At 41.9% G+C, this 27,923-nt stretch overlaps 1 long non-coding RNA gene across 6 annotated transcripts in view; it reads right to left on the reverse strand.

Moving 5' to 3' along the window:
• The window catches only part of LOC112660357 (uncharacterized), a 33,790-nt gene that overhangs the window by 1,099 nt on the left and 4,768 nt on the right, over nt 1-27,923 (reverse strand). Inside the window, exons 3-5 of one of the 6 annotated variants that reach the window (XR_007406533.1) lie at nt 25,415-25,527; nt 7,502-7,787; nt 2,264-2,417 (exon numbers count right to left, since the gene is read on the reverse strand). This is a non-coding gene — a long non-coding RNA (uncharacterized LOC112660357). Of the gene's footprint in view, nt 1-2,263; nt 2,418-7,501; nt 7,788-10,669; nt 10,793-11,253; nt 11,928-21,221; nt 21,942-24,490; nt 25,306-25,414; nt 25,528-27,923 lie in introns of those variants that run through there. The other 5 variants (XR_004813859.2, XR_003136873.2, XR_003136872.3 and 2 more) reach the window with 5 other exon arrangements.

Here is a 27,923-nt window from a genome sequence, read left to right on the forward strand (position 1 = left end):
AGACTCTCTTCCTTGCTGGCTTTGATGAAGCAACCTGCCATACTGAGAGCTGGCATATGGAGAGATCTAATGAAGGGTGGCCTCTGGCTAACAGCTGATTAGAAACTGAAGCCTTCAGTCTTACAACTCAAGGAACTGAATTCTGCCAACAAAAGCAGATCCTGCCCAAGTCAAGCCTCGGATTAGACAACATCCTCAGCCAACAAACTGACTGTAGTCCTGTGAGACCCCAAAGCAGAGAACCCAGTCAACCTGTGCTCAGACTCTTGACCCACAGAAACTATGAGATAATAAATGTGTGTCATTTTAAGATGCTAAGTTTGTAGTAACTTGTTCTGCAGCAATAGAGAACTAACACAGCGGGCAAAAGTCAAAAGCTATTTACATATATGTTCATGCAGACTGTTATTTGTACACATTCAAATCCAGCATTTCTTAAGTCAATAAGAAGATCTAGATCTGGGAAAGGGAATTATATCAAATAGGAACTTGCTCTGGTGTTCCAAAGAACCAGGAATTAAGGGGACCCCAATTGTTCCAATTTATTCAGTTCATTTATTCCATAAACAATTACTGAACATCCACTATGTGCCAGGCCCTTAGATATGGATCTGAATTAGACATGTGTTGATCTTGAGAATCTCAGGGATGCCTGGGTGGCTCAGCGGTTGAGTGTCTGCCTTGGGCTCAGGGTGTGATCCTGGGGTCCTGAGATCGAGTCCCACATCAGGCTCCCTGAAGGGAGCCTGCTTCTCCCTCTGCCTATGTCTCTGCTTCTCTCTCTCTCTCTCTCTCTCTGTCTCTTATGAATAAATAGAAAAAAATTTTTAAAAATCTTGAAAATCTCAAAGTGTAATGAGATAGCCAGACAAGTATGGCCATGTCATAGTGCCATGAGAAAGGTGTTAAGAGAACATTTGCAAGTGCTTGTGCAAGAATACTTAAGGAACTAGGGGTTATAAGAGTTATGAACTTCTCTCTACCTCCAATCTCACATCTTCTCACTCTGTGGTGGGTTAAAGATGGCCACAAATTCTTTGATACTTCTCTGTGGAGGGGTGAGGTTTATTTCCCTTCCTGGTGAATTTAGCTAAGCTTGAGTATGGCGCTGATCCATATGGTACAGAAAGTGACTCTATGCCTAACATTTAAATCTTTTTTTTTTTAATTTTTTAAAATTTATTTATGATAGAGAGAGAGAGAGGCAGAGACATAGGCAGAGGGAGAAGCAGGCTCCATGCACCGGGAGCCCGTCGTGGGATTCGATCCCGGGTCTCCAGGATCGTGCCCTGGGCCAAAGGCAGGCGCTAAACTGCTGCGCCACCCAGGGATCCCTATGCCTAACATTTAAGAGAAGTTTTCACCTTGGTCTCTGGAAGTCCTGGGCCACCATGAATAAGTCCAACACTCTTGTTAGACCATATGGAAAGGGTTGAGATGACACAGAGAGGAACAGTGACTTGACTGCCCAGTTACCAGGCATGAGTGTAAAACCATCTTATAACATCCATACCAGATCAACTGGCAGATGAATACTACTGGGGTGCCAACCAGTGCATATAGAGCAGAAGAATTGCCTAGCTGAGCCCTGCCCAAATTCCTGACCTCCAAAACTGTAACATGTAAAAAAATGTTATTTGAAATCACTAAGTTTTGTTAGGAATAAACAACCAGAATTAAACCCTCAGATCCATCATGCACAATGTTGAAAATCCAACCCTTTCAATGCCTTTATGTCACGTAAGCCACTTTTGTGTGTCATGAAAGTCCTCCAAAAGTCCTGACCTCTACTTACTTCTCCAACCATATCTTCATCATAACCTCCAACTCCAGGCTGTCATATTACCAATTTGCTAATGGTTCCTGGGCTAGCTTCCAATATACTGTTTCCTACTTCCATGCCAAGAAAACACAGCTTTACACTGTTCCCTTGGCCTATCATTGCCTCCTTCACTTTCTTCGCCTATCTTGATTACCGTCTTTCAATATTCGTCTTAGGAGTTATTTCCTTCTCCCAGAAATATATCTGATTTCTCCCTGCTCTAGGCCATGAGAAACACACAACAAAAGAATGCAAATGATTCCAGATGACCTCCTCTATTTTCTTCTCTCCAGAGAGCTAACTTCTGGGGGCAGTGGGAAAGGGCTTCTGTCCCCAGTCTTGACATGGCCTGGCTTCTGCTGAGATGACCAACAGCCCACTGTGGTTCCTGGGTGTCACGGCTGCCACATTAGGTTACCTGTGGAGATGTTCTTGACTCACCTGGACTCGTGATGTGCACATTCCATGCCACTTCTCACTTTTATGACTCACTGTTATGATGATAAGACCACGTGGGCTCTTTGTCAGCTAAATTCTGTGCCCTTCTTGGTGTCTAGGGGCCATTCAGCACTTCACCTGTGCCTCTCTGGGGCTGCTAGAGATTCAGAGGGGCTGTGTTAAGCTTTTCCTACTCACGGCACTCCATGTGGCCATCTTTAACTTACTACTGTCAGAGCATTGTGTGCTAGGAAACACTGAGAGGCTATTGCTTCCCAAGATTTCACATGGTAACAGATCCCCAATATCATCATGAGCCTCCATCATCCTTCCCCACCGTAGAGCTAACCTCAAGGTAAAGGACATGGTAGACGATCCTTTCTTTTTTTTTTTTTTCTTCACTACTTCTACTTCTTTTGCTTACACTCATTTATCTACTTCTGCTCTCCCCAGCTTGGGAAGGCTTTCTCTGGCCTGGAGGTGGGTGTGGGTGGGAGGCTGATGTTTGCAGGAGGGGCAACAAAAACTGGCCAGCAAACACTCTTCCCAAGTCCTTCTTACACCTGACCAAGTCTTTTGAATTTGAAGGCCAAGAGTTTTATACCTTTATTCCTGACTAATGCTGTGATAATTTTTCTAAAGAAATGGGGGAAAGTTAGTAAAGGGGAAGTGCAAAGAGAAAAAACTTAATTTGGAATGAACTTCACTAAAATACTTGTCATACCAGAAGAAACTTTTTAGCTCTTCCAAACCTGTGCTCTCTCCTCTCACATCTGCCAAGACAGTCAGAGGTAAGAAGCCCCAAGTTAGAATAAAGAGTATCTGCTGTCCTAAATGTGATTTTTGCTACGGAGGGAATGAGAAGAGGGGAGAGATCAACCCGGTGAAAACTCACTTTCAAGTACCCGGGGCCAGAGTTTAAAACAAGGCTTTTTCCCAAGGGTTGACTGGCTTGGGAACTGAGCCTCAGAGGTCATGTAGAAAATTTCCAGGGACATTCAGGGCAGCTCACACTCTTGATTGTGGTAAATAAAGGGAACAACTAAAAAAGCTGTGTGGCATTGCACTTTTTGTGTCCAGCTCTGGTTCTGCTTGTGGATCTGTGCGAGAGAGGGTGGCCAATGTCCCAGTGTGCCGCCACACATCATACACTACCTTTTTCTGCATGCATGAAAGCAGAACAGGAAATGAAAGAATGGACAATTCCTCTCATGTGTTTACCTGTAACGGTAGGAGGTAGGGAGAAAGGAAACCCAGTATATCTTTACATCTCTAGCATCTAGCTACCAATGGACTAAATGATCCAACCTTATATACAGAAAACTGTTCTAAATAATGTAGGCTGTGATTTTGATTTTAAAAAGAAGATAAAGTGATTTTTCTTGCAAGTAGGATTAAGTCATGCTGTTTTCTCTAACTGATCAGAGACAAACATCCAATGCCTAAATAACTAGTCATTAGGCCACCCTTCCTTGAGTGCCAGCTGTGTGACAAGATTGGGCACTCACTATATTAATCTTTGCAATGAACCAGTGTGGGAAGTGTTGTCATTCCCATTTTATATATGGGGAAGCCAAAGCTCTGAAAGTTTAAACAACCACTCAAGGTCACACAGCTGGAAATTTGTTTATGGGGACTGGGGCCTAAGTCTTTATCGTTCTCAAAAATCATGCTCTTTCATGATGCCACATTATCACTTCACCATGTTTCACAAATACCTTCTAATGATTTTCATTATTTTGAGCTTTGTCAAAAATGTAATGGGACAGAGAGGATTGGAAGAAAAATCTTTTCTATCCACAATGCTCTGTCACACTGCTGCCTCTGGGGATTACTGTGTGAAAATCAGGGTGATAACAAACACTAGTGTTTACCACAGGCTGGACACTTTTCTAAGTGTTTTATATCTTAATTATCAATTTTCACAACAATTCTGTGCAATGAGTATTATTATCCTCCTTTTAAATCTCAGAGTGGTAAAGCTACTATCCCAAAGTCTCATTGCTACTAAATGGGAACTCTGGGATTTGAATCCTGAGACTGCTCTTAAATACTATGGGAAAAGCTACTCATAAATTACAGAGTAAAAAGTTACTTTTATAATTTAAAATACAGTCAGTATCAATTTCTGTATCAACCAGGGCTTCTTATACTGCAAGCAACAAAATAACCCGATACCACTTCTGAGAAGTCCAGAGGCTCCAGGCAAGCTTTGGTCCAAGGGCTCAAATGATGCCACCAAGAACCTGGCTTCTCTGTCTTTACTCAGAGTTGACAGTATGGCTGGAGCTTTGGGCTCTACTCAGTGGTCACCGGAGTCATTACCATGCTTTCACTCTGACAAAATGACTGCTGCAGTTTGAAACTTAGCATCACATGCCATTTCAATAGGAGAAGAGTGAAATCTGCCTTTCCTTCAAATTCTAGCAAACATTTCCTCATGTCTCATCGGCTCAAATTTGGCTAAATGTCCATGCACAGACCATGGTAGGAAGGATGAGATGACTAGCTTTAATCCACTGGGTCCCACCCCTGCAACTTACCCAAGATACTTGTCTGAGAAAAAGGGGAAGGTGGTTCAACAAGGCAAACATAGGGGATAATTTCCTGGAGGGAGAATGTGTACTGGGCAGGATACAGCAGTAGTCCACAGTATTTCCAGCCTAGTAGTGTTAATATTTTGTGTATTTTCTTCAAATTTTATTGTCTAAGAATATTTTTTACTTACATATTCCTTTTGTTTTATTTCTTCATTTACCATTATGGCTTAAGCAATTTCCCACATTGTTAAAAGCTCATTTTACTGAATACACTTATAAAGCTTTTATTAGCTCAATGAAATCTTCCAATAGATTTCCCATATATAGATCTTGGCAGTAGACATGGCCGGAGGGTGTGATTACTTCAAGTGAGCCTGGGTCTGGTCTTGGAAGGGGCAGATACCAGACTGCTCCTCGGTACTCTTGCCTCTCCTACAGCCATGCCTCAAGCCCCTCTTTGCAAGGCTTCTGGGGCTTGGCTTGTGAGGGAGAGGATGAGGGGAAGGAAGGCTCACATGTGCCAGAAGCATCTGGCCCAGTTTGCTCGAGCCCCACATTCTCCAACATAAAAACATTAGATACCAACACACACCCCCTCATGACCTGGGAAACTTGCTACCCTGGGTAAAAAGACCAAACAATGGGAAAAAATTAATTAGAAGTATGGCAGATCATGGGTAGAAAGAGCTGCCATTGCATGACTCTGAAAACCCTCATCATGGCTCTGGCATCATCTCTAAAAACATATGGTATTGCCTCTGTGCAAGGTGTTTTTCATTTTGGTTAGAATTTTCACTTTTAAGAGGGCCAATTTCTTTAGGATTTGGTCAGAAGACTTTAGATCCTGAATTTTTGAAAGATATTATTTATTTATTCATGAGAGACACACAGGAAGAAGTAGAGACATAGGTAGAGGGAGAAGCAGGCTCCCTGCGAGGAGTTCCATGCAGAACTTGATCCCAGGACCCCGGGATCATGACTTGAGCCAAAGGCAGATGCTAAACCACTGAACCACGCAGGGGCCCCTGATCCTGAATTTGTGCATCTAAACTCATCTGTGCTTATTCTAAGTAGAACAGTCAGGTTGAACTTGTAGATCAACAATCAACATTGTGCCAAACAAAATATTTTCTTCTTTGAGGCAAGTAGTGAGTTCCAATATTTTTGAGCCTTTCTCACACAAGGAAATGGATCACATCATTGAAGCTGCCCTAAAGGAAAATCTACAGTAGCATTTGTAAAGCTATAACATTGTAGAAGAAAGGGGAAAACATCAATATAGAGAATTATTAATTGCTGTTTTGTGCCTTCCGATGACTTCACGTTTTGTGTTGGTCTCTCAGTAGAGATCCCAATCATCACATTACACGTAAGGGTGCAAGGCCCTGATCGTGGGGTGGGGTGGCTGCTGGTTCTGCTTTCTGTTCTGTCAGGCTTTGGTGGAAGCAACCAGTCAGGCAGCTAGAGGCGGGCACAACCCCATGTACGTGCTGAACAGTTGGAAATGATTTGCTATTTAAGATGATGGGGTGGAGAGGAAGCACAGGGTGAGGAGACTGAAGGCCACATGGTTCTAGCATGTATTTGCTCTATGATTTTAGGGGAGTTAAATGTCTCATCTAAGTCTCCAGTTCTTATCTTAATATGGGAATACAATTTAGTTCAGCAAGTTATTATGAAATCAAAACATGTAAAGTTGCTTTTTATGGAAAAATAATATAAATGGGAAGGTGTGTTATTATTGCTTTATGATTATTTTTAACTATTAAGCTCAATCATGGAAAGACCTATATACTGACTAGTGAACTGTGATAGCTTCGTAGAAGTCTGTAGTTTAAGGTCCCAAAATAAAACGAAAACATAAATGTCAGATCTTTACACACACACACAGAGCAATTTGTTTAGTTGGTGAGCTTGGTAAAGATGAGATAGGTTTTTAAATTTTTTTATTTTTATTTTCTAGTTCCTGCTACCTATTCACCAAGCAGTGAAGGCAGGATTCTTTCTAGATTCCAGAATCACAGCTTTAAGGAATTAATGGGTAGAGACTGTAGAAAATATACTCTATGTCCAAACTTTTTTGCCGATGAAGAAATTGGGACTTGTCAATTAGTTCCAATTAGTACTTGCATGAAACAAATAGTTAACGGCAGAAGTGGGATGACATCAGACTGATGACATCAAATAAATATGCTACAAGAATGAATGACTTAGAACAGCCTAGATCTGATGTTAAACCCTAAAGTGATCTCGTCACATGCAGACGCAGGATCTTATGTCTGCAAATAATTGAGGTTCCTGAGTAACTGGCTGCACCTGATGGAGGCCAGAGAGGGATTGAGGACAACCAATGGATTTTTGCCATTTTTCTGATTATCATTAAATTATATTATCTGTAAAGATACTGTTTAGAAAACACTGCCATGGTATAATTCCTGTGAATTGCTTAAAATAAGAAGTCATACCTACCATTTATCAATCACCCAGTATGTGCCAGGTACTTCACTTAAATTGGATAACTTAATCCTCCCCCTCTCCCCCCAGTCTGGAAGGTTGGTACCACTCTCCCATTTTACAGATGAAAGCAAAGTTCAGAGAGGCTAGGGAAGTTACTTAAGGTCACAGAACTGGTAAACTTCAAGAGTAGGATTCTACATCAGGTCTGTAAGATCCTGAAGTCCAGGCTCTTTATGTCACTTACCGTGGTGGGTATGGATGGCTCAGAGACTAAGGCTGGCCGATACATTCTTGGCCATGTTTTCAGTTCTTTGCCACTCTTACAACAAGACTTCTGCACCACAATCAGCTGTCCCACACTGGAGTTGCTTGCTTAATGTGATTTACACTAAGATTCTCTGTTTCAGACAAGTGCTTAGAATCCTTCCCTTTGGGCAGTGATTTCACACTGTTTTGACCCCAGATCTCTAAATCTTTCCAACTGATTTTGTCCTCTTCTTGCAATTTCCATAAGCACTTCAGGTTCCTTCCTTGAATAAGAAGGGAAAGCAAAGAATCACAATAGATAGGCAAATATGGGAACCTTTTTTGCATTAACAAAAGTAGAGCTTTGGGTAAACACTCAAGTGAAATAGGATTTGGGTCCTGCTTGCTTAGGGTTCAGGCATGACAGTATATACTTTTTTTTTTTTTTGAAGGTTTTATTTATTCATGAGAGACACAGAGAGGCAGAGACATAGACAGAGGGAGAAGCAGGCTCCCTGCGGGGAGGCCAATGCAGGGCTCCATCCCAGGACCCTGGGATCATGCCCTGAGCCAAAGGCAGATGCTCAACCACTGAGCCACCCAGGCATCCCTTATAGTAAATACTTTCTGCATAACAAATTGAAAGCAGACCTGTGGTCTCTTTTTCTTGGGAATCATATACATACTTGAACATTAAGCAAAGGATCCTGGAGAGAGAGGTGAAAAGTTTTTCACTATTTGACATTTGGCCGAATAATCTTACATGTAGAACATATGAATTATGCTTTTCTTTGGAAAACCTTATTCCATGTACAGGGCATATGGGTCATGAAGGAGGCGGGCAGATGACTAAGAGTGAGAATATCTCTGAGTCCTGGCTCTGTAACTTCCTGACTCTGAAGTCTTTGGCAAGTCACACAATTGCTCTGATTCCTAATGGGTAAAATGGGGCCAACAGGGGTGATCCCTGGCTATGGCACAAGGATGGTACGAGGGCCAAATGAGAGAAACGATGGGAAAGGGCTTTCTAAACTGTAAAGTGCTGGGTAAATGCAAGGAGTTAATATCAACCACAGAACATCCCTGCTTTGCCTGTGACTCCCTGTGAGGGTGGTGGCTCTTGAAGGTGGTGCGAGAAAGTGTTCTGCTGAGGAGGATATGGGTCAGTTTTATATTCAGATGCTAAACCACAGCTGCTGGGCAGGCAGAAAGCCAGGGCAAAGACTGCTCTCTCTAGCTGCATTGAGATTCCAGTTTCCTCCCTTTACTATTCACTCACTGCCCTGCCTACGAACAGGGAAGTGCCAGCCACCCCCCTCCTCCCACATCCACAGGGAGGAGGGAGGCCAGCACAGAGCCACAGAGAGGTTGGGTCACTAACAAGAACTACTATTTATTGAGTGCTTACTGTATACCAGGCATGATGCTAAGTGTCTTACATACATGATCTTATTTATTTCTCATGTCAGAAAATGAGGTATAATTAGTACCCCCATTTTACAGATGAGGAAACTGAGAGTCAGAAAAGTCAAATAACTTGTCTAAGATTATAAGTAGACAGTAGACTCTATGAAGAGTCAAATCCAGGTGGTCTGATTCTATTTTTAGTATATGTGCTGCTGAAGCGAGCACCAGGTGGTCTGATTTTGAAGCTCACATCCTCAAACAGCCTTCTTAGGAGCCAGAGTAATCTCTTCACTCTCAGCTTCCTGCCACCAGCACAACTCTGTTGGTGTATCCAGTTTCTGAAGAGAGCAAATGCCGAGAAGGGTGCTAATGATGGTCTGGCAACTCCATTTCCTACTCACTGCATAGACCTGCTTCAGTGCCATCAAGTCCTGTTCTGTACAGGTGGCCGAGCATTAACCTGGTAACCTATCTCTTTTTGCTCTTGGAGTTTCTGTCTCATAGATGTCATAAAGGTGTCTAATTTTAGGCCAAGGCAGAATTAGAGTTGTAATTAAGGCAGGGTTTGATGTGGTGGTCATAGCCAAGGAACACCTGTGACCTGGGAATGGCAGTTGCTAACAGTGGCAGCAACGGGTGCCACACCGAATCCCTCATCTCCATGGACCAGTGGAATCACCATCTATACCAAATAGTTCCTGATATCCTGGTACATGGATCCCTATGCCAGGTGCCATGTACTCGCACATGACAAGGCACTTAGGAGACAAAGCAGTAGGAGGTAGGATATGATGAAAACAGACCAGTGCTTCAGAAAGCAAGTGAAACTGAATTCTGAAGAAGAGACAAATTGGGGCAGAGCCTTTATGAGGGAGGCAGTGAACTAGACTTTGAAGGAGGGGTAGGATCTGACTAGGAGACAAGGAGTGGGGATAGGAGGGAGAAAAGAGAGGATGGCATTGTGGGAGAAGATAATGGTGTGAAGGCAGGTTCAAGACAAGTGGGAATGGGTGCTGGCATAGAAGGATGCTTTCAGTTGGTTGAAATAGAAATGGCTTCAACAAATAAATTCTTTCACATAGTCCAGAGGTTGGATAGACGTCTGGATTGCTTGATCCAATAGCCAAACAGTGCCAGTGTCTTTTCAAGTGTCTGCTCTACAGTTCACAGAGAAAAAAAAAAGTCATTTGTCTTCAATCAGTAAGGCAATATATCTCCTTGTTCAACAAGAGAGAGATTGACTGATCTTTCCCAGAAATCCCCAGCTAGCCTCTTTTTATATTTCATTGGCTCAAACTGGCTTTAGGCTTTCCTGTTTTTAAACCCATCGGTGATGAAGGAAATAAATATTATGATTGGCTTACACCAGTAGATCTCAAACTTTAGCCTTCCTTGGAATCAACAGGAGGGCTTCTAAAACCCACATACTGCTGCCCTGCCTACCTCAGAGTTTCTGATTCCATAGGTCTGGGGGTCAGAAGTTACATTTCTAATAAGTTGCCATGTGATGCTGGCACTGCTGGTCTGGGACCAGACTTTGAGGACTACCATCCTCGAATATCATTTGGGGTGAAATGGAGGTTGGAGCATCAACTGTAATGTGTCCGATGATATGGCCACCAAATATCCTGGTTTGCCTGGGACAGTTTCTGTTTATGCCTATTAAGCTAATATAATTATGCTCCCTTTCACTTTCAAAAGTGCCTTGGTCATCTTCACATATAAATTACATGATTATCTTACTATAGTAAACTATGAGTTCAAGTCAAAGACTCCTCTTTATAAGTCAGCACAGGCTTATAAATCCTAGTTCATACTAAGATTCATCAATAAAATATGTGGACCAACTTGGAGATCTCTTCTTTGTCCTGTGTTCAAGGACCTAAAATAAAGGAAGAAAGAAAGAGAGAGAGAGAGAGAGAGAGAGAGAGAGCAAGCCATCACTACGAACCATATTTTATGCTGTTGGATCTTGACTGTTGTCTTTTGGAAGCACTGCTCTTAATTTGTATGGAAACTATTCTCTACTAATCATAAATACAGCTTTTGATATTCTTTTTGCTAAGCATTTGTAAGAGTATAACTCATTTTACTAAATAGTAAGGCATCAACTGCAACTAACTCCTTTTGTCTTAGGCTCATTGACATAATTTTTAGGAAAATTCAAAGCATATTTTGTATTAAACTAAACTATCATATTTTTAAAACTTTGACCATAATGCAACTCACAATAAGAGAGAGTTCAGAATTAATAAACAGTGTTGGTTGCCAAGCAGTTTTGGTTCATCCAGAACTAAAAGTTTTTATTGAATATTTACTACATCTGGCAGTCATGCTAGGATGCCATGTAATTTCTGGAAGAAAAGTAGTGAAAAAATATTCCTATTTTTCTTTCTTAATCTAGTTTCTTTTTCTTGGCTTTTTCTACCTAAAGGTTACCAAACACTAGGTATGAAATGATCTTACATATTAGACACCTCCAATCTTGTTCATGGAATCCAGTCTGACCTCTCCGAGTTTCTTAAGAAAGCAACTGAAAACTAGCAGTGTTTGGGATGCAGTTTAAGAATTTTCTTAAACCACTTCCTCCCAACCCCACACAAAATCATAACCCCGAGCAAGTCCAGATGAGAATCATAGATATATCGTTGCTCTCTGCAAAACCAAGAATTGTGAAATTTTACTTAATCCAAAATTGTTTGAATTTTGTTGTTTTAAGCCTTTTACTGAACTTCTCTTCTTATGCCAAAATAACCACATATGGTTTCAATCCTTTGAGAGAAGGACAAATAAGGGTGTATCCAGTAAAATAGCAACATTTTAAAAGTTTAAATATGGTAGAATTTTTGAGCTGCAGAGACCCTAGTAATCTTCTGTTCTAAACTTCCATTCACAGTAGGAATCTCCGCTCCAACATCACTGAGAGATGGTTCTTTGAGCTGAATTATGACTTCCAGTGATAGGAAGACCGCAGTTTCAGAGGGTTGGCAATTGGCTTCATGGTTGAACAGCTTCAGCTAGAAAGTTTTTTTACACTGGTTACAATATGCCTCCAAATATATTTACTTTATTTATTTATTTTTTAAAGATTTATTTTTATTTATTCATGATAGACACAGAGAGAGAGAGGGAGAGGCAGAGACACAGGCAGAGGGAGAAGCAGGCCCCATGCCAGGAGCCCGACACAGGACTCGATCCCGGGACTCCAGGATCACGCCCTGAGCCAAAGGCAGGCGCGAAACCGCTGAGCCACCCAGGGATCCCCCTCCCAATATATTTACTTTAGAGGGCTACAGACTACTGTGGATTAAATTGTGTCCTCCCAAAATTTGTATGTTTGAGCCCTAACCCCCAATGTGACTGAATTTGGAGAGAGGGGTTTTGGGAGGTTAATTAAGGTTAAATGAGGTTATACAGGTGGGGTCCTAATCTGATAGGGTTGATGTCCTTATAAGAAAAGGAAGAGAGGGAGCAAGCCCTGCAAGCACTGAGAAAAGGCCATGTGAGCACACAGTGAGCACTCTGCAAGCCAGGGAGAGAATGCTGCAGAAACTGAATAGGCTGGCACCTTGATGTTGGACTTCTGGCCTCTGGAACTGTGAGAAATAAATTTCTGTTAATTAAGCCATCTAATCTATGATATTTTGTTCTAGAAGCCTGAGCTAAGAATATGTGTACTGACTTTTCTATACCAGAACTGTCAACTATTATGAGCACTCTAACACTTAGTCTTTAAAATGAAAATTCACAGTGAGTTCCATTTTTCTTTATCTGATAAAATTTCCAGATCACTGTCTAGCCCCCCCCCCCATTTTTTAAAAAAGATTTTATTTACTCATGAGAGACAAAGAGAAAGAGGCAGAGACACAGGCAGATGGAGAAGCAGGTTCTTTGCAGGGAGCCCAAGACAGGACTCAATCCCAGGACCCCAGGATCATGACCTGAGCCGAAGACAGACACTCAACCACTGAGCCACCCATGTGCCCTTAGCCTGCCCATTTTGAGATCACTCCAGCATGTGCCTGTCTCATCAAAATAATGTTGTCTAGAACAGAGCATAGAATATCCTAAGTTCATTCAGACCAATGCAGAATACATTGAGACATTATTTTCTGTGAGCTGGATTCTATATGTCCTTGTAGGCCACATGGAATATAATATTGGCTTTGGTTTTTCAGAAACACATTGTATGCCAGTTAAACTTGAGGTCCTCTAAAATCTGCATTTTTTTCTTTTTAGATGAGCTTCTTTCCAGGTCCTGTAATCCAGAAGACTTTTAAGTTACCAAATATGAAATCATATGGAAAAATGTAGAATAATAAAGAAATAATGATATTTCACTATACAAATGTGAACTTGAAGCATTGGTTGGCTTACATAATATAAAGTCAGCTATATATATACTATATTGGCAGGTGCTAAATGCTATGAAAATCAAGAAAAAGTAAAGCAGGATAGGGGGTGCTGGGACTACATTCTTCTGGTCACAACATGGCAGGAATCACTGATCTCATTAACATGGTTGTCCCTTCTTTGATTTCTGCTGTCTCAACTCTAAGTACCTCACCCTGTTTTAGCCTAGCCATGAGTAAACTGATTAACTTGGAAATTTACTACATATTTTACATATTTAATATCTCTAATGTAGAATCATTGTAGACCATGGTGATTAATTCAGCTTAGGAAGTATTCATTGAGTTATTCATTTAGAATAACAGCTTGTGATTTTATTAGTGGTACATCTGATTTTGAAAATGCCTTCATTTAATCAATTGATTCATCACCTGTCATTTAGTCAACAAATATTTATGAACTGCTCTCTGTGCAGAAGTCTGAATCATATGTACATGTATTAAAGTATTGCTACAGAATTATGAACTCTAGAATTCCTCGGTGTTTATAAAGGTGGAATTAGATATGCGGAAATACCATGGAGTGAAAATGGCAGTATTTTCTAATCCAAAGAATACAGCATGAGCATTTTTCTTTTCTCTTCTTTCTTTTCTTCTCTCTTTTTTTTTTTTTTGCTTTATGATTATATAAGAACATGTAGTTGGTCTGACAAGACTTCTCTATTAGATAACTTAGCATGTTTTCTAACTGTATACGTGGGGGAATTGAGATTCTGGGAAGATCAATGGCTTATCCTTAGTCACTGATGGAGTGTTAATACTAGAATGGAAACTTTTGGCTCCAGGCCTTCTTGTGAGCCAGGAGGCTTTCACTGTAACACCCACTCAGATCTCACCTGTTTCTGGGGTCCACATCCTTGATGTCAAAAGGACTCAGCTGTGAGTTCTCAGGGTGCTATCGGCTTGTCTTTGCTATTGGGGTTCAGCCCTCCCTCTGGTCCAGGTATCAGCAGGTACAAAGGAGGGTATATGGGTAAAAGTGGGGGCAGGAGAAGAGGCCAAAGAAGGAATCAACCATGTTTATTTCAGCTCCTTTACCTTACTGTGGCTCTCAACTTGCTATGTGGCCATCTCCTATGTGATTATACGGAGGGGTGGGGGAAGGAAAATGATAATCACAAAAGAATTCTAGATATGTGACCCTGACCATTTCACTTTTAGGAATGTCATGTGGACATTTTGTCTGGAGATTTTCAACCTGGTTACAAAACAGGCAGAAGGAGTCTTACCCTATAGAAATGTATCAAAACTATGTGCGAGGAGGGTGTTAAACCATGAATCTCTGCCTAGACCCTCACACCCCCGCCCCTGCCCCCACCAAAGGATCTCACCTGAGCAAAGGTTCTTAACCCTGACTACACATTAAAATTATCTGTGGAGGGGCACCTGGGTGGCTCAGTGGGTTAAGCATCTGCATTTGTCATGACACCAGCATCCTGGGACTAGCCCAGTGTTAGACCCTTTGCTCACTGGGAAGTCTACTTCTCCCTCTCCCTCTGCCCCCCACTGTTAGTGCTCTTTCTCTCAAATAAATAAACAAACAAACAAATAAATAAATCTTTTTAAAAATAATAAAATAAAATTACTTGTGGAATTTTTAGAAATTACCCAGACCCGGGTCCCACCTCTAGGCATTCTTAATTTTTTGGTCTGAGGTACAATCCTGATTGATATATTTTTTTAAAAACCCCATGTGCTTTAATTTTTTTAAAATTTTTTTTAATTTTCAATTTTTATTTTTTAAAGATTTATTTATTTATTTATGATAGACAGAGAGAGAGACAGAGAGGCAGAGACACAGGCAGAGGGAGAAGCAGGCTCCATGCCGGGAGCCCAACGTGGGACTCGATCCTGGGACTCCAGGATCGCACTCTGGGCCAAAGGCAGGTGCCAAACCGCTGAGCCACCCAGGGATCCCCCCGTGTGCTTTTAATATGCAGCTAGGATCACTGCCCTGGTGATCCCCTATTACTGACAGGACAGCATCCCACCATCCCCAGTGTCCTACCACCAGTAGTGTTAATGTGGCGAAGAAAGCATGAGAACCATCAGTCCAGTCATTCTCAAGGTGTTTCACACACCAGCAGCATCAGTATCACCTGGGAACTTATTAGAAATTCAAATTCTCTAATATTGTGAAAATGTCAATGTTACCCAGGGCAATATACACATTTAATGCAATCCCTATCAAAATACCATGGACTTTCTTCAGAGAGTTAGAACAAATTATTTTAAGATTTGTGTGGAATCAGAAAAGACCCCGAATAGCCAGGGGAATTTTTTTTTTAAAGATTTATTTATTTATTCATTCAGAGAGAGAGAAGAGAGAGGCAGAGACACAGGCAGAGGGAGAAGCAAGCAGGCTCCATGCAGGAAGCCGGATGCGGGACTCGATCCCCGGTCTCCAGGATCACATCCCGGGCTGCAGGCAGCGCCAAACCACTGCGCCACCAGGGCTGCCCAGCCAGGGGAATTTTAAAAAAGAAAACCATATCTGGGGGCATCACAATGCCAGATTTCAGGTTGTACTACAAAGCTGTGGTCATCAAGACAGTGTGGTACTGGCACAAAAACAGACACATAGATCAGTGGAACAGAATAGAGAACCCAGAAGTGGACCCTGAACTTTATGGTCAACTAATATTCGATAAAGGAGGAAAAACTATCCATTGGAAGAAAGACAGTCTCTTCAACAAATGGTGCTGGGAAAATTGGACATCCACATGCAGAAGAATGAAACCAGACCATTCTCTTACACCATACACAAAGATAAACTCAAAATGGATGAAAGATCTAAATGTGAGACAAGATTCCATCAAAATCCTAGAGAAGAACACAGGCAACACCCTTTTTGAACTCGGCCACAGTAACTTCTTGCAAGATACATCCACGAAGGCAAAAGAAACAAAAGCAAAAATGAACTATTGGAACTTCATCAAGATAAGAAGCTTTTGCACAGCAAAGGATACAGTCAACAAAACTAAAAGACAACCTACAGAATGGGAGAAGATATTTGCAAATGACGTATCAGATAAGGGCTAGTTTCCAAGATCTATAAAGAACTTCTTAAACTCAACACCAAAGAAACAAACAATCCAATCATGAAATGGGCAAAAGACATGAACAGAAATCTCACAAAGGAAGACACAGACATGGCCAACACGCACATGAGAAAATGCTCTGCATCGCTTGCCATCAGGGAAATACAAATCAAAACCACAATGAGATACCACCTCACACCAGTGAGAATGGGGAAAATTAACAAGGCAGGAAACCACAAATGTTGGAGGGGATGCAGAGAAAAGGGAACCCTCTTACACTGTTGGTGGGAATGTGAACTGGTGCAGCCACTCTGAAAACTGTGTGGAGGTTCCTCAAAGAGTTAAAAATAGACCTGCCCTACGACCCAGCAAATGCACTGTTGGGGATTTACCCCAAAGATACAGATGCAATGAAACGCCAGGACACCTGCACCCCAATGTTTATAGCAGCAATGTCCACAATAGCCAAACTGTGGAAGGAGACTCGGTGTCCATCGAAAGATGAATGGATAAAGAAGATGTGGTTTATGTATACAATGGAATATTCCTCAGCCATTAGAAACGACAAATACCCACCATTTGCTTCAACGTGGATGGAACTGGAGGGTATTATGCTGAGTGAAGTAAGTCAGTCGGAGAAGGACAAATATTATATGTTCTCATTCATTTGGGGAATATAAATAATAGTGAAAGGGAATATAAGGGAAGGGAGAAGAAGTGTGTGGGAAATATCAGAAAGGGAGACAGAACATAAAGACCCCTAACTCTGGGAAACGAACTAGGGGTGGTGGAAGGGGAGGAGGGCGGGGGATGGGGGTGAATGGGTGACGGGCACTGAGGGGGGCACTTGATGGGATGAGCACTGGGAGTTATTCTGTATGTTGGTAAATTGAACACCAATAAAAAAATAAATTTATTAAAAAAAAAGAAATTCAAATTCTCAAAAAAAAAAAAAAAGAAATTCAAATTCTCAGGCCTAACTCTAGACATACTCTCAAGGGTATAGTCCACAAACCTGTTTTAAAAAGCCCTCCAGGGGCAGCCTGGGTGGCTCAGCGGTTTAGCACCTGCCTTCGGCCCAAGGTGTGTTCCTGGAGTCTTGGGATTGAGTCCCAAGTCAGGTTCCCTGCAGGGAGCCTGCCTCTCCTTCTGCTTGTGTCTCTGCCTCTCTCTCTCCCTCTCTCTCTCTCTCTCTGTGTGTGTGTGTCTCATGAATAAATAAATAAAATATTTTTTAAAGCCCTCCAGGTGATTCTGATGCATAGTAAAATATGCAATCCTAACTTAATGTATAGCATTCTAAACTTGTAACTTGAATATAACTGAGTTAGATACTTGTCCTTTCTGATGAAGAGAACATTCTAGTTATAAACATGAGCATAGGGAGGGCTCCATTTAGCTTAAAATGTTAAGTGTGGCAACAGAAATGTCAGACATTAACTAGGGGGGACTCTAGGTGTGAGAGCAGAAGTTGTATTTTTTTTTTTTTTTTTTTGAGATATAGGCTCCTTCTCAGGAAATCATATCTTATGGGCAGCCATCTTTTCCCATTGAGCTAAAGCTCTTTTTGTATTGCCTAGGAGTTTATATTTTAACCTACTATAGGCAGGCTCTTCCCCATAATCAAATAATGTTCTCAAAGACAATGAAGATCAATAAGGCCCTACACTAGACAAAGGGGCTGAAAAACATCCAAAGCCACCTGACCCAAGACGCCTGCTAGGAATCTGTTGGGTTCTCAATTACAACAATAACAGATGATGTCATGCCAGACCACTGTGGTCATGAGAGTTGGGGCAGAAGAGTGAGGTGTTGCTACCCATTTTGTCCCTCAATGACCCCTGTGGCTTTGAGAGAACCTTTAGATATGAGTCTATGAAGGAGGGATGACAATGTGGTTTTGGACATTCTTCATATCATCTTATTTCCAGCTTTCGAGCACATCAATGAGGATGTGAACAATGTCCCAAAGTAGAGCTGAGATGTCATAAGAAAAGCCTTGTAGTTGACAAACCCAAACGTAGATTCAAAATTCTTCCTTGTGGAGAAAGCCAGTTTACTATCAGAAACCCAAAGGTGAGGTTGCTTCAGAGCCCACCTCTTTCAAGTTGCTCATAAATTCCTGAGGAATAAATCACTGTTACTGGGACTAAAGACATGCTTAAAGTCAGAATGTGATGGTAATGATTCACTCTGAGATTTCATATCAAAGCCACAGGAACTAAAAATGCAAGTATATTTCCCAATGTTTAACATGACCTGCAATCTGAATCCATTTAACTTCCTCAAACCCTATTACTCAAAACACCCTATTTCTTTGTTGAGTAGAGATGGATTTCCTCTGTGGTAACCGTCACCATTTGACCCAGTGATATGTCCAGGCTCACCACCTGTGTGTTCTCCTTCAAGGAAAGGTCATCAAGCAAGCAGAATGGGTCTAGTTAAGGGCATGTGCTTGGGACCAGAATACCCATGTTCAAGTCAACCAACATATCTTGTTAGGAGTGTATATCTGGATGCATTTTTTTTTACCTTCCTAAAGTACAGTTTCTTTACCTATAAAATGGGGAAATAATAGTACCAACCTCATAGTACTAGTACAGGGTCTGGTCTACAGGGAGTGCTCACTAAATATTAGTTTTTATTTGAGGAGGCTATAGCATAATGGTTAGGAGCAGGATTTTTTTTTTTTTTTTTTTTTTTTTTATGATAGTCACACACAGAGAGAGAGAGGCAGAGACATAGGCAGAGGGAGAAGCAGGCTCCATGCACCGGGAGACTGACGTGGGATTCGATCCTGGGTCTCCAGGATCGCGCCCTGGGCCAAAGGCAGGCGCTAAACCGCTGCGCCACCCAGGGATCCCTAGGAGCAGGATTTTAAGGCCAAACTGTCGGTTCAAATCTTTAGAGGCAAGTTTCCTAATCCCTCTGTGTTTCTATGTCTTTGTGTGTAAAATGAAGATAATAACATTATTTTATAATTTGTCAGATCAAGTGAGTTAATATATATAAAGGGCTTAGAACAATAACTGGCACATGGCAAGTCTGGATTAAGTAAGTATTAGTTAATATTATGATGTAAGAATCATTAACAGAATTCCTGTCAGGAATAGTAGTGAGTCAAGAACCTGATCTCAGGTAGAATTAGACTAATATTACTCTCCTTAACTTCATTACCTGATTAACACTGGCTAATTCATCAGAGTAGGAGTTGAAAAGAGAGTCCAAAGAAACTGGGACAACCTGCCACCAGGTCTGCACTCACATTTGGAGGGTACTGGGAGAGAATGTAATAAATGTAGCCCACCTACCATATTTTAAATATTTAGAAGTTATATATCAAGTTAAAATCTGTTAAACGTTTTCTATCCTCCTATCTTGACAAATACACCTCTCAACAACCTGGAAATTCAGGTTGGGATGCAGAATTCTCAGAGTTGCATGCCAGAAGAAGCTGGAGGGACAGAGAGAGCCAGTGTCCAGCCCCTGGTCTCCAGGCCCTGGCCTCTACCCTCTTCCCTTCTTGCCTTCTTCTTCTTCCTGCTTCAGTGTCCAAGGTCAAGCCCAGAACTCCCACCCCATATACATCCCAGTGATGGCAATGTGCCACCTCGCTCAGGGAAATCTCAGGCAGATATTGTGCAATGTGGCCTGAGCTCTTTGGGCAGAAAATTCCATTGTCTTGGGTACCATGAACTATTCAGGAAGGGGAGTGTTATACACTGAATATCTGTGTCCTCTGCCTCCAACTCCCAAATTCATTTATTGAAGTTCTAACTCCCAATATGGCTTATTTAGAAATGGGACCTCTAAGAAAATAAGTAAGGTTGAATAAGGTTAGTGGGCTGGGTCCCTGATCCGATGGGATTGGTGTCCTTATGAAAAGAGACAACAGAGAGCTTGCTCTCTCCCTGTCTTTGCACGGAGGAAAGGCCATGTGAAGACAGAAGGTGCCCATCTGCAAGCAAGAAATAGAGTTCTCACCAGAAATTGTCCTTATTGGCACACTACTGATTGCAGAATTCTAGTCTCTAGAGCTGTGAAAAAATAAATTTCTGTTGTTTAAGCACCCCTGAGTCTGTAGTATTCTGTTACAATAGTCCAAGCTGATAGTCCAAGTCCCTTGGATAGTCCAAGTCCCTAATACAGGGAGTGTAGAGTGGGCTCCTGGTGGGCATATCCCTTGGCCTGCTGACTCCTTGATCTGTGTGGAGCAAGGCATCCAGAGAAAAGCTAGAGTCCCTCTAAAGAGACATCCTTGGGGCAAGGATCCCCTTGAGCTCCAAGGATGGTCACCTTTCCCCAAAGGAACTCAGGAAAAAGTGGAGAAATTGAAATTTTTTGTAGTACTGGTCCAGATAGAGAGATTTGGTGTGGGGAATTTAGGTCCCTAAGGGTTACCTAACCCTCATTTTACAGTTGGAGAAACTGAGGTCTACAGACTTTCCACAGGTTACATAAAACTTTGCTGAAACCTTGGCTGTCTAAAATCTTGGGCATATACCCTTTTATTAGTTAGGTTAATATGTCTCCCAATTTGTGGATTAATTGCTGGAGGCCTCCTGAATGTGCCAGGACAACTCTGGAGAATGCTTTAGGAATTCTTGCCTCAGTGCAGCCTCGATCTTGCTCTGCCTGGCTTATAAGGCACAAACCTTTGGTTAAAAAACACACATAGCCGCCTTGTAGGTATGTTTCTCTTCACACTTAGTAACTAAAGAAGAAGTGCACAATAACACTTGTAGGGTGAAGCTTTAGATATTTACAGGCTGTTATTCACCCCAATGAGACAAACATATGACTAACAGCAAATACAGTCCTCTGAGGCTCAAACACAATGTTTATTTGCCTTAAAAGTCTATTCAGGTCACATGAAGGAAGCACTTTGAAACCAGGCAAAAGTGACCAAACTGTGGCTCAGGAATGGAGCTCATATGCTCTCACATCCCTGAGGGCCTACGGCTCCGGGAGAAGGGCTGGTGGGCTTCACAAGATCAGCCCACGGACGCGGTGTTGCTCTCTAGCACACCTGTACTTCCCTGCGGCTTCTGTGCGTCCTGGGACAATGGACTAGCAGTTCCACAGTGATAGTCCTTCCAGGCACAGACCACGGTCTAATTATATCAGAATTTCCCTCTCTCTGGCTATTTTCAATTTCAAATGACTCCTACACATTGGAGCACATTTGAGTCGACTTGCCATGCACTTTTATTAATCCTATTTGAAAAGCGACCATATTAAGATTCAGAGAGCCTAATTAAACGCTTGGCCTAAAGTCATAAAGCTGATAAAAGAAGAGTTGAATTCATGTCTTCTGGCTCCAATTCCTCTGTAGCATGCGTTAAAAATAAAACAGCCAGAATATAAATCTATCTTACTTGGGCTTGGCTGCACTAAGGAAGTAAAACTACTTTGTTTTCTCTCAAAAGGGCTGTAAGTGTGGACATCCCTTGCTCACGGTTTGGGCAGTTTAGGTGGTCCTCGGCTGTCTTTCTTTAATTTCCAGAAGAACAGAGGTGTGGTCCCTTTCTTAGGAATTCCAGAAGGTTTCTGGTTTCTGGTTGAGTCAACTGGGTACCTAATCAGATCCATTGGAAGTAATGTTAATCTTCTCCAAATAAATTTATCTCTTATTTCTATTTCACGGATACTGTCAGTTGCTGAAAATATGTGGAAGATGCCAAAGTCTAAAGCAATCTGTCCTTCCTTGTTCCCTCCGCTCTGACAACAACCAGAGCAGAGGCCAAGTGGAGGTAGGGAGTGGAGAGTGGAGAGAGATGATGCTTATCTAAGAACAGGTGAAGGAGGGCTCTGGGTAATGGTTTCTGTAGCTCTGAGTGCTGGCTCTGGCTGGGTTGTGGTCAATCGTCTGCAACCTTCCTTCTTTCCTTTTCCTCTGCCCGAGTCCTGATCCTTTCCCTTCCTCCTCCCTCCTTGAGGACATGGCAGTGGCCAAAGCCTCTACACTGAGGAGAGAAGTTGCTAACATGCTTCTTGTTCCAGTAGGAACTTGTCGGTCTTTGGTCAAAAGATGGGACCTCGTATCACATGCAGAGGCCCTTAGTACATCTTGCCTGTACTAGATGAATGAAGATGAATCTCCTCCCTCCTCTTCATCTTTTCTGCTCCCACCTTCCTCAGAGCCGCCAGCAATGCCCACTTTGATTCCTACCATAGCTTTCAAAATGCCGCCACTCCCCGCCCCGCCAATCCGTTCTCACAGGCTACTCAATCTTCAGAAAATCCCTCTATGGTATTATAGTCTGAGTGTGAAACATTTGGGATGACTTAGTTCAAGTGGTATCAATATTTTATAGTGAGGTTGGTCATGTGGTAGTGACTAGCTCTCAAACCCCAAACACCTACTCAGCCTCAAAAACCCTAACTATGATGACTCCTTTTTATCACTTGCAAGAAAATAAGAGTTAATCTTTTGATTTTCATCTTCTGAGCTTTATTCCCCAGCAAGTGAAACCAGCCATAGTGTTGTCAACCACTGAGACTTCTTTAAATATTCAGTGGCTAGCTGAGGGACAGTTTAATTCATTATTCTTCAAGGACTAAAAAGTGTGCTCACTAAACAAAGCAAAAAAGTGTACACACTAATTGAACAAATTTGTAAAACACTGTTACTGTGGGCTACATATAAGTGTATGTCCTTTAAGCATTAGCACCATTTTCTAACTATTCCTAGAGAGCATCTCCGTCCAACAGAACTTTCTGAAATGATGAGAATGTCCTAGGTCTGCGCTATCCAATAGAGTAGCCAACAGTACATGGGACTACCAAGCACTTAAAATGCAAGAAATTGCATTTTTTATTTCATTTAGTTTTTTAAAAAGCTTACTTATTTATTCTTAGTAAGTTCTACATCCAATGTGGGGCTCAAAATCATGACCCTAAGATCAAGAGTCTCACGCTCTTATGACTGAGCCAGCCAAGCACCCCAATTTTCATTTAGTTTTAATGAATTCAAATTGCCATGTCTTGCTAGTGGCTCCTGGTTTGCACAGGGCAGTTATTGGCAGTAAATGACATCTGGATACTCTACCAATGTTTAGAGTCATCAAAAGTTCACTTATGTGCAGCGTCTCTGTGAACTTCACTAATTCAGTAAATTATTCTGAGCTTGTTTATTGTACCCAAGGTGACAGGGATAATAGATCATGGCATTTTCTTCCTCTCTAAGCTTAGAAGTGGCTTTATAATCTTTCTCACTACTAGGCTCTAGAAAGTCACTGAGAGAAGTAAGCAGTATGCTAATATTTACTGTGGACTAACTATGTGCTGAACATCCAATCAAGTGTCACCTCAGAATTAAATCCTAGTCATTCTAACAACAGATCTGCATTTTCTTCTTTGTCTCAGGAACCAAGATATTCTTCTTCATTTTTTTCCTACCATTCTGAGAAAGAATCTCAGGGACATATTGTCAGAATGAAGGAATAAAGAAAATCAGTAGGTATTTGCCAAATCTGCCCCAATAAGCTTATAAGCAAATGATGAAAAAGAGGTAAGTATATATTCGACATAAATATGCACAAAATGATTAAAACCTCCTAAAAGGGTGTGAAGGTTGAAGTTTCGACTTTGCATTCCAGTGGCTGGGAGAGGGTGGGAAATGGTGAGGAAAAGCATAATTATGAGTTTAAGCTGTACTGTGTGAGGAAGAACTGCCAGAGGCATACAAAGTCATCAGGGGGGGAAAAAAAAGGATACCACTATGCTCTTTCAATATCTTGTTCTTAAAAAACAAAAGTAATCATTCCTGGAACTCTGATAAGAAAGGTTCCAGTAGGCAGGTCAGCTGAGGTTCAGCCAGGAAGGCTATTTACTTAACAGTGTGCTGCCGGGATTGAAGGGAAAGAGACACTCTTATTTTGAAACTCAACCGAAACTATAACCCATGGGAAAAGGATTCACACATTTTCTAGGGAGAAGCAGATGTCATCAATAATAATAACAACCCTACATAGCTACTGGGGTTATAAGATTCACGGATGAGAACTCCTACCATATTCATATATGATAAATGCCATCTTTCTCTTTACATAAAGGTAATAATGCATTTTCAAATCATCAGATAGCTAAGAAATATATGATCTTTCAAACCTAAGTTAGGAGATGAATTCTCTGAGGCTAAAAGGTGCTCATGTGAGGCTCTCACAGGTACAGATTTCATTTTGTTGCAACAAATATGCATGAAGTGGGTGCCAGGCACTATGCCAGATGCCGGGTGTAAATTGGGGGATGAAAGAGACACAGTCCTTGTCCTCATTGAGCTTAGATTCTAGCAGGGGGGACACATCTAAAAAATAAATGCCATAATAAATATCTAATTAATGCCTTAAAGGGAAACCACAGCATGCTATGGGAGACAAAAAATGGGGAGAATGTAATTTAGGCTGGACAGCCAGGGGAAGTATAGATCTCCTAGTTTCTCTCTCACTGCCAGTTAAACAGATTCCATTCAGCTGTCTATCAAGGATTTCTCCAAGCAAAATAATTCTGTAAGCATCCAAGTCATTTAAGTATTATTTAAGGATTTTGTGGTCAGAAGCATTATTCAATTTCCATCCTTGACATGTGAGTCAAAAACTTTTTTCACTCCTAGCACTCTGTACCACAAAAAAATAACAACGCAATCCATATGCCATTCCCTTCAGATCTTGATAAGGTTCCTGAAACCTCCCTTATTCCATGCTCTGCAGAAGCCAAAGTCCATTCCAACACTTTGCAAATTCCCAAGGAGTTTATGGCCTCATGGTCACCTCTGGCCTCAAACTCCTGCTTTTGCCGTCGGTTTAGATTATTGAATATATTACTCCCTGTAAATGTGGTTTCTGTTCCACGCCATGTGAACCCAGCTGTGGAATTCAGCCTCCTTTATGATTGCTACAGGACTCCCACTCTCACAGGACATTTGTGTGTATTTTGAAGATCTGAGGGGGTAGGGGTGAAAAAGTTTGCATTTGTCAGCATAAGTCAACTGCTATAACAATCAAGCCTCAACGGCAATAACTTAGCAATAGCAAAAGGATATTCTCTTACTCATATCATTGTCCCATGGAGGTGGCAAGGGGACAGACAGAGCCTTCGTGCATCTGGTGGCTCTAAGTTCAGCTGGGGTCATGGCGCCCTCCACTTGGTCTTCTACGGCCAGCCTGCAGGAGAGGGAAGAGAGTGGAGGTTACAGGGGTAGCTGTGTAAGCCAGGCCTGGAGGGGGCGGCCCCACCCCTGCCGGATCCCATTGGCTAGAACTAGCCACGTGACTGTACCTAACTGCAAGGGACGCTGGGAAACGTAGTCCAGTTTCCAGCCCATGAAGAAAACGGGTTTGGTAGAGCACCTGATCTGTCCCTGTCACAGGACCTGCGCCGCGGAAACACAACTTCAAATTTAATGTTACATCGCCTAAGTTTAGGAATTCCTTGGCCTTTTCACTACTGGGGAGTTTTTAATGTAACGTCGAGCCTCACGCTGACATTCTTCTCTCTCCCTTCCTTCCTTCTACCCTTTTCTCTCATCCCTAACCCAACACTAATTAATTAATTTTTTTTTCTAAAAAAGTTTTGTAACTCTTTCTCATCGCCTCGATCTCCCACAGATTCCTGAAGCTCTCACCAACCATCAAATGTCCTATCGGAGAAAGAAGTGTTTCACTGGGGAACTCCATGGGCCATCGAATTCGAAGCATCTGAGATACCACATGTGTGTCTGCTTTTCAAACGGACTTAAATGTATTCTGGAGAATATGAAGCCTCAAGATAAAAATAATCTACTTCTGGCTCAGGACAATTCCCACAGGAGCCACCTCTGTGCTCTCCTTCTTCTTTTGGGGGAAGAGTTCCTTTGTACCCCATTTCTCCAATATGCTGCCTAAATCCTACAAATATGATTGGTGTGTGTGTGTGTACAAGCATGTTACATTCTTTCTTTTCTCTTTGCTGGTGAAACTGAACTGTGGGTCCCCAAATCCTGCCATGTCCTCCACTTGCAGACAGAAGCAGAAGCAAGAGGCAGAGAGGAAAAGTGAACTAGGGGTTTGGGGCCCCTCAGTCACTCTTTTCCTGGTCCTTCCTGGTTATATGAGCCAATAGGTGCCCTTCCCTCTCTGACCTAGTGCACATATATCTGTCACTTACAGACCATATGTGGCAATTTTCCTGAAGAGTCATTGTTTGCTATCAAATTTGTACAACCGGGCAGCCCAGGTGGCTCAGCGGTTTAGCCCCTGCCTTCAGCCCAGGGCCTAATCCCGGAGACCTGGGATCGAGTCCCACGTCAGGCTCCCTGCATGGAGCCTGCTTCTCCCTCTGCCTGTATCTCTGCCTCTCTCTCTCTCTCTCTCTCTGTATCTCTCATGAATAAATAAATAAAATCTAAAAAAAAAAAAAAAGGACAAATTTGTACAACCCCCCAAACATTATTTTTATTTTAAATCATATATATATAAATATGTAATATATATAATATATTATATACGTGTGTAAAATTGGATAGAACCCTGCCTAGGGATGCCTGGGTGGCTCAGTGGTTGAGCGTCTGCCTTTGGCTCAGGGCATGATCCTGGGGTCCTGGGACTGAGTCCGCCATCGGGCTCCCAGCATGGAGCCTGCTTCTCCCTCTGCCTGTGTCTCTGCCTCTCTTTCTGTGTCTCTGATGAATAAATAAATAAAATCTTGAAAAAAAAAAAAGAACACCTGCCTATAGCTAGATGCCCAGTTCTGTACATACTCCTCCTCACTTAGAGGTGCTTAGATAGCAAAGATGAAGAACACACCCTATTCTCAGTTTGAGGAAGGGTCTAACTCCTTCATGGAAGAAGTTTTGCCTGGGGACCCATGACATAATGAGCCTTTAATGCGCTTTCTAGCTGGATGGACTTTTGGGGAGTGGGGCAATAGAAGCTGGGATATACAATGGAGTATACATCTGAAAAGTCTGCTGAGCCATGTGGCGTCAGGAAAACTGGTCCTGTTTGCTTCCTGGAGGTTGTGATAAAATTTATAAATAATTTACAACACAAGGACTTCAAGAGAGGCTTATAGGAAAGAAAACTCAGTGCTATCTCAAGCTGCTGGGAGCAAGCTGCTAGTTCTCAGCTACCTACCTCCCCCACTACAAGTGCCAGTCTTGAATGGAAAGGAAACACTTGTAGCTCCATTTCCTCCCTCTTGGGCACAAGCAGCTCTAAAAAAAGAAGCAATGTGAACAGAATGCCTGAGAGAGAGCTGTAGCTAGGGTTTGCAAACTGATGAGGAAGCAATAGTGTTAGAAATAGTTTGAGATTAGGGCAAGCAAAGAGATTGGCAAATTAGAAAATATATTCTACAGGGACAGAAACATCAGATAGGATCTACCTCACTACATGTTTTGTTTTGTGATGTTTTTCCTTCCTTTGTCTCACAGTTGAAATTAGCATTATCTTTGCATCTAACCATTGCCTGCTTCTTGCTTTTTTCTTCTTATACCTGGGAGTTTCTATTTGTATTTTAGCCACCTTGTTTGAGTAGATAGATGATCAGCCACAGCAGGATATGGGTGGTTTTTTTTTTT

Source organism: Canis lupus, chromosome 2 (assembly GCF_003254725.2).
Source record: "Canis lupus dingo isolate Sandy chromosome 2, ASM325472v2, whole genome shotgun sequence".
NCBI lineage: Eukaryota > Metazoa > Chordata > Mammalia > Carnivora > Canidae > Canis > Canis lupus.